The 14,382-nt window shown below is 36.3% G+C and overlaps 1 long non-coding RNA gene across 1 annotated transcript in view; it reads right to left on the bottom strand.

The window, feature by feature from the left end:
* Nucleotides 1-5,727: 5,727 nt before the first annotated feature.
* Nucleotides 5,728-14,382, bottom strand: part of LOC132295514 (uncharacterized) — a 69,728-nt gene continuing 61,073 nt past the window's right edge. The window contains exon 5 of the long non-coding RNA XR_009478516.1: nucleotides 5,728-5,911. This is a non-coding gene — a long non-coding RNA (uncharacterized LOC132295514). The remainder of the gene's footprint in view (nucleotides 5,912-14,382) is intronic.

The following is a 14,382-nucleotide window of genomic DNA, read 5'->3' on the forward strand; positions in this document are numbered from 1 at the left end:
TTTTTCTTAGTTGATACCCTTTTACCTAGGTTTCTAAGCCAATACACAATGTTGTTGAGTTTAATGTAAAACTTATTAAAGGTCTCATCTTCTTCATCTTAAGGTTTTCAAATTGAAACACTAGCATCTCAATCTTTGAGGTTTTAACTTCATATGTACCCTTATGGGTAAGCTGAACTATATCTAAAGCTTCTTTTACAGTTTTAGAATGAGCAATACGAGATAACTCAGATTGGACTACAACTTTGAATATTGAAAATAAGAATTTAAGACTTTGGTGTTTCCTTCATCAACATGATTTTTAGGCTATGTTCATTCGGACTCATTCTTTTCAGTGGTTAACCCTTCCTTTGTGATTATAGGTTTTTTTATAAGCCTTTTCAATTGTAGCCCAAACATATTTTCCTTGAGTCATAAGAAAAGATTGCATGTTAGGTATCTAGAATTCATAGTTATCTCCATCAAACAAAGGATTATGGTGCGACCAAGCATGTGCACAAAATAATAAATAACACTTTGAGTTTGGAACTTATTGTCAAGTGGGCATCATACTTTAAATTTATAAGCCACTTAACACCTATACTATGTAGTATGAGTGAGAAGGGATCGTCCAAAAGATTAAACATATTGGAATTTAATTTCAACTCTAATGTATCAATTGATTGCAAATGAGGGTTGGGTTGGTTGATTACTCTAGAAAACAATTTGCATTGGAATCGCCACCAAGCTCGTTCACCAAACCACACACTTTCAACTAATTTGGGGAAAACTTTCTTATGAACAAAATGCGACTACCAATTGCAATATTAAGCATTGACCATCAAATTCAATAATGAATTGTCTACCTAACCAACAATTAAACTAAGTGTAGCACAACCCATCAATCCTAAGCATGACCCATCAAACTAGTAACAATTATAGCACACATCAATCTAGAGAATCATGGAATTTGCAATAATAAGCCATAGAATATCAAATGAAGTATAGATTCTCTACCTACCTACAAGCATTAATTAAATTGTAGAACAACCCTTTAAGCATAAGTATAATCCATTAAATTACTTGCCAAACCCATCTAATAAAAATCATATCGAGCCATCACTAGATTCTCAATCAACACACATAGACATGCAATTAATATAGAATAACTAGTGTATAGAGCAATTCCCAAATAATCACACATAAGACAATATGTAATCACATAGAGAATCAATAGAAAGAATTAATCCAAAAACATCAGAAGAGAACCCAAGTTTCATTAAATTCATAAGGCTAAAACACTAATCACAATATATTATTCCCCAATGAAAGAGATAAAGGTTTATATTACAAACTTGGGGCTTATTCAATCACCAAGGAGAAGTCTAGCTAATCATGGAGGAGGTGGGTGTGATCTTGGAACCCTTTAGGGCAATCCCCAAACATGGGTCCATCTTCTTCCTCGTCTTCTTTGTTGAATTCTAGAGAGAGTGTATAAATCTTGAGATATGTTCTTTGTGCCTCAACTCTTCTTTTCTTCTAACCCTAATCTCTAAATTTTTCTAGAGAGAGAAACTAACTATTACAATGTAAAAATAAAATAATAATTGAAGCCAAAAAGATAGATTACAAAATGGTTCAATTCCCTTTAAATACAAGGTCCTTGGAGTAGTGAACAAGTCAGAAAATAAGCCTTTAAAATATCTAATCCTGCAGCTATGCTGTAGGTGGAGTTCGGGCGCACGGGAATAAAATAGCTCGCTGCCAGCGTATCTTCAATCGATCAAAGAAATCTATGATCGATCCAAAACCACTGGTGGCAAAATTCTGCATTTTTGACCTTTTACCGGATTTTTCTGAAATCTTCTCGGAACTTTTGCTTGACTCCAAAAAGGCTGTAATAGATCCTTTTTAGCCTGTTTGAATCTTATTTACCTAAAAATAGACAAAAACATAAGCTAGTACTAAAACGGGAAAATAAAGATAAATGAATGGACTAAAATACCCTAACTTAGGTGCTAAAATGTGCAACATTTGAGCACTTATCACACTCCTAAATTTAGATATTGCTAGTCCCTAGCAATAAACTACAAAGAAAAGAAAGAAACAAACAACTATACAACTATAAACTAGAAATCAATAAAAGGATAGCACCACTTTTGTAGGGAACACGATTGCATTTAGCGTATGTAACAAGCCTTTTAAACCCCTAAGTTACCCCTAGTGGACGAGTAAAGTCTCGTGAGGGTTTCCAGAAATGATACCCATAAACATTAAGCTCTTTCTCACTAAAGAGGTACCGATATACAAAATAAGTATTGAAAGAAAACTATCTCAAGTATGCAATTTTTCAACCACTTCTAAGCAATTCTCCAAAATTTCAACATCAAGCAAGCAAGTATGACCCTCCACACATCAAGAAAATGGTCATGCAAATCAAAACAACTCTAGAATCCCTTTTAAGTGAACTGGCATCAAATATGTTGCTATCTAAGCCAACTAAAGAAATGATCACATCCGGTCTCAAGCTAGCACATAAATCTAGTACCGATCATCAAGACAAAGAATGGACCTTTATTAAAAATTTATTCAACTAGGTGCACTTATTCCTTTCACTTGATTTTTTTTTTTTTTTTTTAAATAGGATCAAAGATGGAAGCATGGTGCAATGTGTTGATCTATTAAGCTTTCTAGCGATTTATGAGGTCGAGCATTAGGTTAATGACTCCCAAACCGGACGGCTTTAGGGCACTAGGTGTAGAAACACCCTTAAGGATTTACAAGGTCAAATCAACTAAGCTACAAATCAAAACAAGCTCCATCTAATCATTTTCCTCTTCTAACCTTTTGGGAGAAGTCCTCACTTTTATTTGTGATAAAGGCTGAAAAGTGCGCATTTAAACCCCTTAAGCTTCAATGTTTTAGGACCTTTATCTATTTTATTTTCCCGTTTTAATCTAATTTTATGTTATTTCCCTTTTCAGACACTTATCCCCAAATTAATCAATTCAGCTGAATTAGAGCATTAAAATAAGCAATGTCAAGCCTAATGGAAGAAAGGATTAAAGTGGAAACAAAGTGGTGAAGAAAGCCTTCCCTGATTGATCGAACCCAAGCTACGATCGATCACACTATGATCGTTCCAACCCTACCATGATGGATCAAACCCTTTGTCCTTATCTTAAGGAAAATATCTTGTTTGATAGATCCAACCATTCCTTCGATCGATCGAACCTTTTTTATCTTATCTTCACTTACCACTTTTGTCCTTTTCTCAAAAATACCTCAGCCTTGTTCTTATCCAAAAAGTGCACTGCCATGGTTCGATCGATCCGAGCAACCATGTGATCGATCGAACTACCTCAAATTACGTGAAAAGCTAATTTCAAGCCAAATTAAATGTGTGCTCGTGGTGCAATCATTAGGATGTCCTTGACACGAGGTCTAGCCGTTGGGTGTGACATTTGTGCTACCTATATAAGGATTTTGGCTAGTTTTTAGTAAAGAGGTTGGTTAGTTAGAACGACCTGGCTAGAGATTAGAGAAAGAAAACATAGAATTTGGGAAAGTTCTTCCACTTATTTAGGGTTTCTACCAAGAACACAAGAAGAGGAGGATGAATTCTACTATGGAGATAGCCCTTGAGGGTTGGATGACAACATTAATGAGTAGCTAAACCATCTTCCTAGGGCTAGATAACCCTAAGCATGCCTCATAGACTTTGATATTTTGTAACTAATGGGGATTTGTGTTGTATTTCTTGTCTTGACATCTTATATATATATATATATATATATATATATATATATATATATATATATATCTTGTTTTTACAATGATTTATGTAGTTTAATACTTTCAGCTGATCATTTGATTCTATTCATATGTTTATGTATGCTAGAATGAATATTTATGTGTTTATCTCTAGATTTTGTGACATTGATGCATGTCTATGTGTGTTGATACTATGAATCTAGTGATAGTCAAGACATGGTACTTAAATGGAATACTTTTGTAGTTTATTTGATGGTTTATACTTATTTCTTGATGGATTATGCCACCTCCTTAGTTTAGTTAGTTAATTTTCATGTCACTAGCTTAGTTGTAGTGTAATTGCTTTACTTTCTTAGATAGGTGGACAATTCAGTCTTACTGTTTGATGTTCTATGCTTATGAATGCAAGTGCTATATTTCTCTAATTTGTTGAGTGTGCGTTGATTGTGGGCTTATAGAAGGATTAATGGCTTAATTTAATATGTCGTGCTATTCATTAGATTAACTAGACAATGCATGCTTACTTGGCCATCCATGCTAATATTTCAATTAATGGTACACACTTTCATTTACAACACACAATCCCCCTAATCCATCAAATATTGAATGTCTAGGAAGGTAATGCTTAGTGGTGAACTCTATGACCTAAGATTCCTCTCTCATATTCTGTACACCTCATTTGTTTTAGTTGTTTTACATTGCATTTATTTAGTTTAACTTGTAGTGTAATTCAACCAACAAACCATCTTTTGATCATTCAACCTACTGATCCAACAAATTGATTCCATAACACGCTTCCAATCCCTTGGGACGATCCCCACTTACTCCAGCTACTTTAATAGTTAGTAGTAGTAGTGGCATTCTATAAATTCAAACTTGGCCACACTTTATCACAATTTATAGTGTAATTTGGGGTCTTGACAGGATGCACACCAATTTGCTTTTGTAAATTTTCAATTATTAATTTATTTATTTATTTTTTACCTAGAGTTTGGGCCCTCCACCTTTCGGCGCGAGAAATTCAATGCTTAATAAGGCTAGAATCCCAGTTACTTAGTGAAAAGGGTTTGCTATCCACCTTTGTCAAGAATGAAAGCTTTTAATACACTACTTGCTCAATTGGGATATAACCAAATCAATAGTCAACAAAGCATTACCCTACAAATGCTAGTGTAGAATCCTAGAGTGAATCTTAAAACAATCACAAAATCAGGATGATGTGGACCACAAATGAAAACACGATATCAATCTTTTGAAAAATTTACTCCTAAATGGTATCCACAAAGCATACAAGGAGTATTCACTACAAGAAAAAAGGCTTTTACGAGGAGCCAAAAACGCCGTGGAAACTTATTCACGGCTCATTCTAGGCCCTCTTGTATGAGGGTTCTGTAAATACTCATTTTTTTTTTTACGGGAAAAAATCTATCTTGTAGAAAAATAATAGATTCGCAGTAGAAAATAATTTTGTTTATATATTAAATTTATTTACAACATGGATATTTTCCCTTTAATAATTAATTTACGAGGTACCGACGCATACCATGGAAAAGTTTTCTACGGCGAATTGTAACTGCTGTAAAAACGTTTTCTACGGCGAATATTAATTACCCGTAAATAATCTCATGAGACACTGACACATGCCATAGAAAAGTTATCTACGGTGAATTTTAATTACTCGTAAAAAATACAAACCATTCTAACAAGGTGCCATGTATGTCGTAGAAAAGTTATTTACAGGGATTTTCACTAATACGACCTTTTATTTACAGGGTTTCAAGCTCCCCGTAAATAAAATATATATATATATATATATATATATATATATATATATATATATAAAGCACCCTTAATTAATGCTAGTTAATCAGTCATCCACAACCTGTAATTCACATCACTTTCAGTTATAATTCAATTCAAAAAACATATCCCATTAAACATATCAAAAGAGTTAAAACATTTTATAATTCATCATTTATCAATGTGACAAAACAATTCAACATTTATCAATGTTCCAAAACAGAAAGTAAATCCATTTGTCAAGAAAATCATCAATTTCCTAACACTTCTGTTGAAAAATTGATAAACCTTCTAGCACTTGAGTTTCAGTTTGCACTTGTCAAAAAACCACCTCACTGTACAAAATCCAAGGAAGTAGCTACATCACATAAGTCTCAAATTTAGAATGATAATAAAAAAGGGAAAGAACAAGATTATCATTTATGAATCAAACACAAACATTTTGCTAAGAACAAAGTAGAGGAAAGAAAGTTCAATGAGTTTGTTTATTATGTGTGGAAATCAACATAATGTGATAGTAATCATGTGAAAGCAAACACAATCAAAGCTATAGTAATCATGTGCAAGCTAACATAAAATATTAAATCATGTGCAATTTCCATTCTTTTAAATTTTTAAAAAAGATTTTGTTCTAAACTGCAGAATCTCAAGGAATTCGACAAAGATCTTCTGGAAAACGATATAAACATGACAGTTGAACACTTCAAATAGTTTATGGAAAATTAAGCATTCGTTCTGTACATACGTAATGCTTTTAGAGTCTGTAGGAAGCAAGCTTTTTTTCTTTTTTATTTTGTATGTATCTGGATTCAGGTGTTGGAGGAAATAAAAAAGGGAATTTGAAGGAAAAGCTTACATATTTTCACTTCGTTCTGTATAAATTATTAATTAGAAATTTCTTATTTTCACTTCTACTCATATAAAGTTATTTCATTTATTTTCACTCATTATTGCCATATATACTTTTTTTTTCCCTTTCTTTTCTGTCATTCTAATTATAGCATTTCTGTAATGACCGGGTCTTTTTCCTCCTTTTTCCATTTTCGGTGATTTTCTTTTCTTTTTTTTTCGTCTTTTTCCTATTTTGTCCTTTCCCTATTTCGTCTTTTTCCCATTTATCATTTTTCCTTGCATGACCTCTTGACATTTGGAGGGTGGAGATTCACCCACTTGTTGGCCTAGGATTAGTGCATATGTTGGCTCTGATTGTTAACAAGTGTAGGCTTAAGATTAAGCCTAGGAAGGAGCATTGGATTAGTGACAAGTGTAGGCTCATGGTTTAGTCTTGCATTATGTGTGTGTGAGAGTTAGTGTAAGAGCACATAGTGAGTGGAGGATTACTAGACCCTCCACTCACCAAATTTACCTTCATCCTCTTCATTTTCACTTGTTCTTCAAAACCCTAACAAAGACACCATTGGAGAAAAGCTTGGTTAATACATTTCTTCTTCATTTTGGCTTCTTTCCATTCACCTTAGACCATAAACCTTGGGAGAGAAAAGTTTCCTCTCACTATTATCTTCATTAACCCTAAACTTGTTTTCCATTTAGAGCTTGGTTGCTTAGATTATAGAGATTCAATTCTCTATTGAGGTAGGGGTGGTAGTATGTTTATATTTTAAGTGTTTTATAATCCTTGGGATTTAATATATATTGTATACATGCTTTTAATATGATAGTCTTGCATATCATAGGAAACCCTCACATCTTGCCTTAGGGTTTATTGATTTAAGCATGTATGATATGTATAAACCATGTGTAGAAGGATTATATTCTTTAGTAGTATGCTAAATTCTTATATTTCCATTGACTTGAATTGCTATATTTGTTAAGATAATAATTCTATATTCTTGTGGATTACTAATTATAGTTACCTTAGGAGCTTATTACTATAATGTTGAGATTTAGAATATAAAGCTTATTGTTGAGACATGATTTAAAATTGACAAGTTGGTGGTATTATATTGTGCATAATATCATGATGAGAACTTGTCATTTCGTATGCCATTTTAGACTTAGAACCCTAAGACATGGTTTGTGTGGTTTCAAAATACTTGTGCATGGAAGGTGGTTTATATACCTTAATTGTAGTGTATGAGATTTGAACTTGATTATGATTTTGGATTCTCTTGGGACATTGTTACAATGACATGGCTAAAGTTTGGCTTTAGTGTGGGAGGTATGAGTTCTCCCCAATTGAGATAGTGCGCACTAGGGTGGTCTTCCCAGCGGGTTAATACCCGGAATAAACATTTTGATCTTGGTTTAGTCCGAGACATGATGTCCAAGTCTTTCACTAATTGATTTCGCATTAAATTCCAAGTCGACAACCAATGTTTAATTGTAACTTATAATTCTTGTTATTGGCGAATTGATGTTGTTAAGTACGTTGATGTTATTATATGTTGTTAAAGAATCATTTAAGTTAGCTTAAGATGATCCCTTAGAACACCTTGAACATAGACGTTAAGTGGAATGATCCCCTGTATTCGTCTATATTGATCTTACAATGATATTGAAACTTTAGGGTATACGTTTATGCTTCTTCCTATGAGTAACTTGATTACTCACCCTAGTGGTTTGGGTTGTTTCTATGTAAAGAGACTATGTTCTTGGATGCTCATCATCCTTAGAGTCTTATGAGCTATTTGAAGCATTTTTGTGTGTTGACATACAAGTGTTTAACATGCCTTTCTTTTGATGTCACATTTTGTATACCATGGATGTATGGTACTTTAGAAGTTTATGTAGCTTTCTTGATGTGCAATGATACTTTAATATCTACTTTTGACATTATAGGCATATATGTAAAGAGGCTAAGGGCCAAGCATTTGTACTTTTATACTCGTACTCTTTTGGTATCAAACTTTTGCTTCAAAATGTATTTGAACTAATTTTGGAGGTTTGACATATGAAAATCTTGTAATTGATATGTATGAGGCCATGGGCCATTGTTTTACATTCAAATATTCATATCAAAGTTGTTGACATGTTCACATACTCAAATCTCATTGAAAAATTAGTTTTCAACATTCATTTTGAACCAATTCATCATGGGTTTCAAAGTATAGGTTGAATCTTAACACCTTTGGCACTTAGCAAATTTCTAGTAGCATTTCGGGGTGTTTCATTTCGGTCAACCAATGGCAAATGGAATCATTAACGTACAGTAATTCATCATTCCAATAGCCAATTCTATTGTTCAAGGCTTATTTCGGTCGACCGAAACTTTATTTTGGTCTACCAAAACAACCAGCACTTAAATTCATGTTTTCAACAAAATTTTTGGTTATTTTGGTCGATTGAAACTCCATTTCAGTCAACCTAAATAGCTTTCATACTCCAGCTTCTTCAATTCAGTTTTAGCACTACTATTCCGACTTTGAATGGCCATATCTCCTTCATTGCTTATCCAAATGGGGTGATTCTTGAGCCTAAATTTATGGATTTTGAGTCAGCCTTCCAATGGTACCAATTCCATTCTCATATTCCAATCACTATGAGAGTTATTCATGTTTTCATGAGATAGTGTCAGTTTTTGCTTAAACTGGAAAAGGGCATTTTACGGGATTCTTGGCCAATGTTCTTAGACCCTCTTGGAATATTGTGAAATGATTAGATTAGGTTGTATTCACCTTGTTTGACTTATTTAGAGTCAATTTTCTCCTTTTAATTGTGAATTGACCATTTGGCCCTTTATTGACGAATTTTGCCCGTTTTAACTCTAGTTTCCTCTTTTGCTCACTTTAACTTCCATAACCTAATGGAATATCACATTGATGTCTTAGAGATGGTTTTTTTATCTTAACGGACTATGGTTTCATCTTTTGCTTCCACATTTCAGATCCGTTATCGGGTCAACTTTCGGGTCATCACTGACGCACCAGGTTGAAAAACTTGGGCCGTCACAATTGGTATCAGAGCTCCTAGGTTTGAATACCTTAGGAAAACGGGTTTTGGCTGCATATCATGTTTTTTTTTTTTTATCTACTTTGATATATAGTCACATGCCTTTGATAACATGTTTCGGCATTATAACATGTTTATGTGTTTCTTGATAACACGTTTGGTAGTATGAAATATCTTTATGCTTATGTGCCTATGTGGTTAAGAGTATCTTTGTTTGACATGTATGCTTATTTTTTTATGTGTTTAACTATTTACACGGCTTTCCTTAATTGCTTTATCATGACTGTATATTGCATACCTTGTCTTGCTTTGTATTTCGTACGTTCATAACGTGAGTTGCACTCGATCATAATAACTTATGTTATTGTTGAGCTCTTTCCGTGTGTACATTTAGCACCATGGTTATCACACGTGGAGAGTCTCTACGTCAGGGCACTGAGGAGCAGGTGGCCGACACCGAGTTCACGAGGGCTCTGGGGAGGCCCAGGAATCCAGTTCGTGGCGTAAATGTTAATCTGCCACGGGCACCGACTTACGAAGAGTGGCTTGCTCAGGAAATCAATCAGGGGATCGCTGAATCCTTACAGGAGTTGATATGCAGGCAGGTGGCGGGGATACAGTTTCCTGCACCAGCACCGGCACCGATAGTCAATGAGGCACTAGAGTACTTTATGCGACTACAGAGGGTCAAAATTGATCCATTTGTAGGGAGTTCAGATCCGTTAGTCTCAGAAGCTTGGTTGGACCTTATAGTTCACAAGATGGACAGTATGGCGGTACCTACAGACAGGTTGAGGATTTCTTTGACAACCTCTATGTTCATGGGAGATGCAGATATTTGGTGGAGGTCTATGACTAATGTCCACAACGTTGAGTTGATGACTTGGAACGAGTTCAGAGATTTGTTCTTCGAGCCCTTCTTTCTTAGGGCTATGAGGCGGGAGATGAGGACACAGTTCGCAGGTCTCTATCAGGGCACTATGAGTGTCATTGAGTATGAGACATGATTTACTTCTCTCTCTCGTTATGCCGAGGATATGGTAGCAACAGACGAGGCCAAGGCAATGAAGTTTCAGGATGGGTTACATCTTGACATCAGGCCACGGGTCTCAATTCTTGATTTAAGGACTTGCAAAGAAGTGGTCTAGAGGGCTATGTTAGCTGAAGCAGAGGAACGGGATTTGTTACGAATTAGGGGTTCACATACACAGCCTCGCGGAGACAATCCATCATCTTCCGGGAGTTAGTGGAAGAAGGCCAGTGCAGGGAATAATACTCACTCACAGGGGGCATCGCAGCAGAATCATTGTGCACCAACAGTTCCTATATCATCGGGATCAACCCAGGGAGTGGTTTGTTACCATTGTCAGCAATCGGGGCACATCAAGCCTCACTGCCCACAGCTTCGAGCATGGGCCAGTCAGACTTCAATTTCTATGAAAACAGGGCAGGGAGCTTGCTTCTATTACAAGCGACCAGGTTATCTTAAGAAGGATTGTCCAAGGTTATTGAATAAGTTACGTAGTGGCACAGATTCACAGATGGTACCAGCATAGTCTGCAGTGGTTCAGTCTGGTTTCAGAGTTCCTCAGGCACCATAGCCAGTGGCGCCAGTTGGCACTTATCCAGTCAGGGGTGCTACACCTACTATTTCTACACATCAGGGCTCAGGGATGAGCCTACGCTCTTCCACAAGCGGATGCTTCCGCAGGCACCTCTTCAGTTCGAGGTATCTTTCCAGTTTTCAGTTCTTAGGCACGGGTTCTTGTTGACACAGGTGCATCATATTCTATCATTTCTGTATCATTTACACATTCATTGGGTCTGGAGGTCACATTTTGGGACAGTCTTCTTTGTGTTGACACACCAGTTGGGGGTCCAGTGTCTTTGGATCGTGTTTGTCGGGGTTGTGCTATTGAGATAGCTGGGCAGACCTTAGAGTTTGATTTTGTTGTTCTTGACATGATAGGCTTTGACTTCATTCTTGGGATGGATTAGTTGTCATTCGTTTGGGCTAAGATTGATTACTTCCGCGGGAGGGTATCCGTTTGCACTCCCAAGGGGGATTGTTTCCATTTTGTGGGAGATCGGAGTGATTCCCACCAGGTAATGGTTTTCAGTATTGGTGACTCGAGTCACCACAGATCTTACTTGGCTAGTTTGCTAGTTGACGAGAATAGCAGTTTGGGTCGTGTTCTTCCGACAGTTGTTGAGGATTTTGTTGATGTATTTCCAGAGGAACTGATAGAGTTACCTCCTCTAAGGGAAGTTATTTTTGCCATTGATGTCATTCCTGGTACAGCGCCCATCTCTATGGTATCATACCGTATAGCACCGGCAGAGCTTGATGAGCTAAAAAGTCAGTTGAATGATTTGAAAGCTAAGGGCTTTATTCATTCTAGTACTTCACCATGGGGAGCACCGGTTCTTTTTGCGAAGAAGAAGGATGGGTCTTTGAGACTTTGCATCGATTATCGCAAGTTAAATTATGCTACGATCAAGAACAGGTATCCCTTGCCCAGGATTGATGACTTATTTGATCAGTTGAAGGGAGCAACATGCTTTTCAAAGATTGATTTGAGATCAGGTTATTATCAATTAAGGGTTAAGGATGAGGATATATCCAAGACTGCTTTTCACACACGGTATGGCCATTATGAGTTTCTGGTGATGCCATTCGGTTTGACCAATTGTGACGACCCTAGATTTTTTAACCCAGTGTGTCCTGTGATGACCAGAACTGGATCCAAGATACGAAAGCAAAAGAAGCAAAATGGCCTCAAGAGATGTACGTCATCCCAAGGCACCACGATAACTCCCTATGAAGTCACAGAATTTAAATGAATAAAGTGCGGAAGCAAGACAAAGACAAGTCCTTAGAGATGTACGTCATCCCTAGGGCATAAGAATGAACTCTCAAAGAGTTTCGAGACTTAATGGAAACAAAATGTTGAGAAGGGCATCAAGACCCTACAAGAGAAGAGCCAGGGGTAAAATGGTCATTTTACCCAAAGAGGAAGGAATTTAACTTTCAACAAGTCAAATTAGATCTAAAACATCCTAAAACATCCTTTGGTAACTTCACATCAAGTACCAAGGCCAAAGGAAGTAAAATCCCAGATGAACCCCATCCCGGTTCAAAGCAAATCCGACACCCTCTTACTAAAACAAGGATATCTTGAGCTAAGAGAAATTTTTGAAACTAAAACTGGTACCATTGGAAACAAAATGAAAAATTAATGAAGTTAGACTCAAGAATCACTTAATTCGGAGTCCGGACAGAAAAGATATCAAGTTCTGAAGTCGAAGGCCTATCCCGGTTCGAACCAAATTCTGACACTACCATACTAAAACTTGAATATCTTGAGTTACAAGAGGAATATGAACCTCTAATTGGTACCATTGGAAATCTCATTTCGACGCAGTTAATTTAGACTCAAGAACGGACCAATTCGGAGTTAAAACGAGTGAGATATGGCCCGTTGAAAAAAATTGTCTGGAGCAGGAACAGTGTTCGCGGGCCCCAGCCAAAGACCCGCGGGGGCCCACCAAACATGGCAGATTCTCGTGGGTGCCCGCCAGAACACTGCAAGGGCCCGCCAAGTGAGGCAGAGAGGTGGTCTGGAACCTCAAAAATTGCAGCAAAATTAACTTGTTACGAAGTTTTCAAGGTTTAGATGACATTTTTAGGAAAAACACGAAAAGGAAACTCCCCCTAAAATCACATTTTTTATGAGACAGAGTTGAGAATGGAATTTATTTGTCAAGGTAAAATTTCCAAAATGCCCTTGCATCAGATTTGTAATTAAAATGTTGAAAAGTGTCCAAAGGAAGTGCATTTCATAAAATGGTGTGAATTGTGCCTAAGTGAGCATGCACGCAAATGTATTATATCGATTTAGACATGCACCAATGGTTCACGGCCTCCGTAAACACTCAATGCAAAAAGTGACCCTCCAAACCTCCATTTCACAAGAATTTGTCTAAAACATAAAATATGGAGACTAAGAGCATATGCGAAATTTGGAAAGGTGTTTGGCCCTTGGCCACACCTCAAATAAAGTAAATAGACCTCAAATGAAAACTCATAACCTAAAAATACCTCCCAATGCAAAAATGATACCTAAAAACCTTAGGTTTCTCAATTGTCCCCTTTAAAAGCAATTTTCCATGAAATATGCATAAAGGTGAATCTAAATATAAATTGGCTCTTGGCCACTTATTACACATTCAAAATAAGTATCAAAAGGTGCACTTAAGTGCACATTACATGACTTGAACAATAAACACAAGTTTTTGACATAGTAAGCAAAATGGAACAAGATATGCTAAAATGTGCATATTCTAACATAGCAAAAAAATACTCCAAGTAGTCTAGCAAGTCTAAGATTATTGTGCATCCCACATTATGGCTTCTTTACCTGCAAAACACCTATTAACTTAGGGTGAGTAAACAAGTTTACTCGTATGGAATGCATGGGCTTATCTTTGAACCAAGTTACAATCCAATATCATTTAATTCATGCTATCGAGTGACAATAGAACTTTCAACATAACATAATGAGATGTAATTTCACAAAGTTAACAACTTGGAATTTAAATGCGAAATCAAACCAAAGTGGATACTTCAACATCACGCTGGATCAAACCGACAATGTGATTACTTTAGGGTTACTAGCCCATGGATAACCTCCTTATGTGCGCACTAGACTATATAGAGGGACAATCCCCCGTACTTGAACCAAGTCCTAGCCGTAGCCAAACAACGACATCCCCAAGTTTCCAAAATCAACAAATTGTGCAACAACGTATATATATCAACATGTATATACAAGATATCAACTATTTACCTAGCACAATTCAATTTTGGAAACTTTAACAATACATGCTCAAAGTCTACAACTACTATGGCATGAAAGA

Source organism: Cornus florida, unplaced genomic scaffold (genome assembly GCF_030987335.1).
Source record: "Cornus florida cultivar Cherokee Brave unplaced genomic scaffold, ASM3098733v1 CherokeeBrave_3.0.0_Hap2_Chr02, whole genome shotgun sequence".
NCBI classification, from domain to species: domain Eukaryota; kingdom Viridiplantae; phylum Streptophyta; class Magnoliopsida; order Cornales; family Cornaceae; genus Cornus; species Cornus florida.